The following is a 5,093-nucleotide window of genomic DNA, read 5'->3' on the forward strand; positions in this document are numbered from 1 at the left end:
AGGAAAATCCCCTTAAACTTTTTCATGCTTCTGAAGATCATAATCAGGAAAATCCTTGAGGAGACGGTGGTTGTAAAGGATGCTAAATCAGGTTATAATCCCGTGTGCCCTGATGGTATGTTTTTCCTCTCTGGCATTTCCTGTTGGCGGTGGTCTGCTCTTCTCTGCTCATTTCCAAACCATGTTTTAACATCTTCCTGAACATGGACAAATAAGTTACTCATTTATTTTATGTTATTTTGGACAATGGAGAAAAGGAACTATTAGAGGACATGGAAAACCCTCCCATGACATGAGCGAACTAGATCATTATGGCGCTTGTGTGTTGCTGAACCAGAAGCCAAATTTGCTGGGCCCCTGGGTGCTGGCCTCTTATAACCCAGTCGCTTTGTTTTGCCATTATTAGGTTTGACTTATTGCAGACAGATTTGTACATACTTGGGAAACAAGGAAGTGACCATACTTGAATAAGCTGGCTTTGCTACTACTGTATGCAACTCTTGAAGGACCTTCCCTAGGGTTGTTGAATTCCACGAAGTTGAAAAGTCAGGAGTTTTGACCCCAGACTTTATGTGCGATATCTTTTCTTCTTTTCCCAGCATAGCCTAGCACAGCAACCACGAGTGCGAGCTACGAGCTCTGGCATCGTAGCTGTGCAGCTCAGGGAGTTGAGTAGCTGGGCAAGACAGAGAAGCCCTCTGTGTCTGTCTGGGGAACAGAGATACTATGACTCCTTACCTTACAGGGAGTACAGGACAATCAAGAAAATTAATATGGTGAAGTGTTTAGAGTTTTGCCTGGCATGTCCGTACAATGTGCTAATTACACATAGTTTAAATAAATCTTATTACAGAGGGATTTGTGGGAGGTTTGTTTGAGCGCATCCAGTTAAGGTCAAGCATGAGAAGCCTGATTTGATTACTGCCACTGGGCCAATTGTTGTTGGTTTTCCCTCCCTGCTCCCTCCCTTTTTTATTCTCTCTCTCTCTCTCTCTCTCTCTCTCTCTCTCTCTCTCTCTCTCTCTCAGAGTTAAATTGTTGAGAAAGCTGTTATTGTTTTGTAACCTTTTCTACCCATTTCATTTGAGGGGAGGGTTTTTCTGGTGACCTCACAAACTCCAAGTGTTTTCAGATCTGAAGTAATCTAACAGAATCCCTATATTTAAACCCTTTTTTCACATTTAAAAAAAAAACTTCAATCAAGGCCATTTAGCCTTCTCTTTAAGGAGCTTCTTTTGCTAGAGACTTGTTTCGGGGTATTTTGTTGTTGTTGTTGATTTTGGTTTTTGCGTCTTGTTTTATTTGCCTCATCCCCACATGTTTGACACCCACTCCTAACCACAGAGCCTCTTTTTACAAGCTATCATTAGCCGAGAGATGGAATCCCCATCTCAGTTTTGGGTGGACCTTTTGTAATTCAGTTTAATATTGGTGATCAAAAAATAGCTGTCCTAGGCTGGCGAGATAACTCAGCAGACTAAGCACCTGCTTAGACAAGGGCAGGGCCCTGAGTTCCATCCCCCATACCACATGCTGTGCCACCCTCCAGCCCTGACCCCGACACTGACCTGGTTGTACTGAGCTGGGCACTGAGACTGGGCGTGGTGGCGCACACCAGTAATCCCAGCTCTGAGAAGGCTAAAAACAGGAGGATCACTATGAGTCCAAGCTGCATAGTGTGACCCTGTACCAGATACACACACAAAAAAAAAAAAAGCCCTCTATTTCTGACTTGACAAGTAAAGCAAAACATTATGAACATAAGAGGTCTCACAACTGTTAGCTAAAATAGTTTTAATATATAAAAATCAAGATCCAGTTTAGTCACGCAAATGTCATCCTAAGTCTACTTTCCTTGTGATTCAGTCTGTTTTAAAGATGCATCTTCAAAAGTGTTTTTAATTCAAATGTTTTTAATTGGAAAAAAATAATGTGAACAGCAATGCAGAAAAAATACCTTTTTAAACCACTACATAGAAATGCTCAATGATTTTAGAAATATCCTTTTATTTAAAAATTTTCCTATTTACAAGTTAATAGAAAGAAATTGTAGTAATGATTGCTTACTGCAAAATCTATGTTTTACTGATATTCTGATCATGTTTAGTTTCAAGCAGAATAAATGCTGTAAGTCTAGCAACTTCAGATATTTGACAGAGCCATTCTAAATTTTTCAAAAAGAAATATTTATGGAATTTTGCTGTCTTCTAGCCCAGTTACCTAATTTTTTCAAGAAACTTGAAACCCACAGAGCCAACACCTAGTCAATTTAAAGCAGAGTACAAAAGCTAACTTTCAGAAAAACTATAACAGAGATTTTTAAAAATGCCTAAATGTTGACTTTCAACACAATTAAGTTGTATGTACAGTGAATACTCGTACTGATTCAATAATAGTCAATTGTTTAATATATTTTTAATTGACATACAATCATTTTGAAAATTTGTATGATGTTTCAAAACATGTATATAGCATATAATGATCAGCTCAAGGCATATCTATAACCTCAGACATACCACTTGTGTTAAGAGCATGAACACAAGCTATTTTGAAATACCTAATTATTTTATTAAATTCTACTGGGATATCTAGCAATATTCTCTCCTGAAATAAAAGAATGAGAAAGAGGAGAAGAGAAAAAAGAAGAAAGGGGAAAGATGTTGTTATTCCTCTGACCCAGTGTAATGGCACAGACCTGTAATCCCAGCTATTTAGGAAGCTGAGACAGGAGGATTATGAGTTCAAGGCCAGCTTTGGCAGAATACCGAGGCCTTATCTTCCCTCCCCCCCAACACACACACACATACACATATGCTTGTGGTTCTTTATTTACCATCTCTGCATCCCTCCCTCCTCCTAACCCTTTGTGAGCACTGGTCTCTACTACTCTCCCCAAGATCAACCTTTTAGCTTCTACACATACATGACAATATATGATGTTTGTCCTTCTGTGCCCAGTTGATTGTGCAGTGTCCCACACTTTCATCCAGATTGCTACAAATTGCTTCAGTTTATTTTTTATTCTGAGTAGTATTCATTGTGTCAGTTTCCCACATTTCTTATCCATTCATCTGTTCAGAGATACTTAGATTAATTCAATGTCCTGGGTGCTGTCAGTTAAGCTACAGTTCACATGGAAGAGCAGAAAAGCATCACTTGGACATCCAGATGTCATCTCCTGGGGTGCACAAGGGTTGATCAAAATATACGGTAAATGTTTACATTCTTAAAATTAATTACATTAAAAGGCGCATGGTCGTTACGACTGCTCAATAGTTCCCCCTCACTTCCGACTTGCCCATCCTTCTTGCCACTTTCTGAAACGGTTCTGGAAGTCTTCCGCTCTGTCTTGATGAGGTTTGGTAGAAACAGGGTGAATGCCGCTGCACAGTGCCATCAGCCAGGAAGACAGGCACACACCAGCGTCCCAGCATGTCCCCATCCACCTTATTGACTGCGTGACTACTGGTTCATCCCTAAAATCAAAATGACCATAAAAGGTAACCATGTCAAGGTAGCCTGGGCTGATTCAGGATGCCAAGGCAGTCATAAAAGCACAACTAAAGAGCTCACAAAACCCGACCTCTAGAAATGCTTCAGGAAGGGGGAAGGAGGATGGGATAAGAGTGTGCAGAGCAAGTGGGAATATTTGGCGGGTTACGGATAACAATGTGATTTTTGCTGTAATTTTTAATTTCAACATTCACTGTGGTTTTCAGTCACACCATGTGTTCGCAGCCATGGGACTGCTAGATCATATTTGAAGCTCCGTGCCATTTTCCATCGAGTCAGTCCTCATGCGTGCATCTGCCCATTGTGTACGAGAACTGTCTTTTCTCCGCACATCCAACAGCGTGTGTTTTTTAAGAGACATTCTACATGGAGTAATATCACACTTCATTGTACTTTGGCTGGCACTTCCCTGACAACTAGTGACATAGTACTTTACATATTATTTTTCCCCATTTCTACATATTCATTTAATAAATGCCTATTTAGGTCATTCACCCATTTTTAATGGGGTTGATTAGTTATACTGTTGAGTAATTTCAATTCCTTATATATTTTGGAAACTGATCTCTTATGTGGTAAATGGCCTACAAATATTTTTTGCTATTCTATTCTTTTTTATAATAAAATTTTATTTTTTCCAAATGTACACCTGGTTGAGCCTATTCATCATGCATCTTCACCAGTGGCAGGGGCATCTCCACCCTTGGTATTTCTGGTATAAATAACTTGAGCTCTGTGCTCTGCGACCAACTTCATAAGCCCTTTACTAAGGAGCTCCTGAAGGGCTGCTCTGGCCAGTGACCTACGGATCATCAGTCTCTCAGAGACCACAGCAGGCATTATAAATTTATAGTTGGGAACTTCCTTACAGAATTTGTCATAAGTAGCTTTATCAAACAGAACCAAGTTGTTGAGCTTGTCCTGAACTTTGCCTTTGGACCACTTCTTTTGGGCCTGGGCCCCAGATTTGTTCACTGGGTCTTCGTCTTTCTTGGCCAACTTTCCGGTATCTTTCTTCTTCTTGTCATCTTTGGGCAGCATCGTGGAGTAGCGGCTACCACTGCAGGCCCATCAAGATGTTGGATAGAAAGTGCTATTCTATCCTTTGTCCATTCATTCTGTTGTTTCCTTTGCTGTATAAAATTGATCAATTTTTTAGTTTGTTGCTTGTGTTATTATAGCCATGTGTCTTGAGTATTTTGCCAAGACCAATGGCACAATCGTTTCCACTGTATTTTACTCTAGTAGTTTCATAGCTTCAGGTTTACATTTAGATTTTTGATCCATTTTTGAATTGATTTTTGTATATCATAAGACATAGAGACCTATTTCTTTCTTCTGCATGCAAATATTCAGTTTTACCAGAATTATTTATTGAAAAGACTTTTTTGTTTCACCAATGAGTTGCCTTTGTCAAAAATCATTTGGATATAAAAACAAAGACTTATTTCTGGGTTCTGTATCATGTGCCATTGGTTTTGGTGTTTAATGAATGTCAGTATCGTATTACCATTATTATTCATATATTTTGAAGTGAGTTTTTGTGATGCCCCCAGATTTGTACTTTTTGTTTACAATTG

General features: G+C 39.3%; 1 pseudogene; it reads right to left on the reverse strand.

Annotated features, from left to right (window-relative positions):
- Positions 1-4,131: 4,131 nt before the first annotated feature.
- On the reverse strand, positions 4,132-4,554 carry LOC101589553 (annotated as a pseudogene).
- Positions 4,555-5,093: the final 539 nt, after the last annotated feature.

This window comes from Octodon degus, unplaced genomic scaffold (genome assembly GCF_000260255.1).
Source record: "Octodon degus isolate 3935 unplaced genomic scaffold, OctDeg1.0 scaffold00059, whole genome shotgun sequence".
In the NCBI taxonomy this organism is placed as follows: Eukaryota; Metazoa; Chordata; class Mammalia; order Rodentia; family Octodontidae; genus Octodon; species Octodon degus.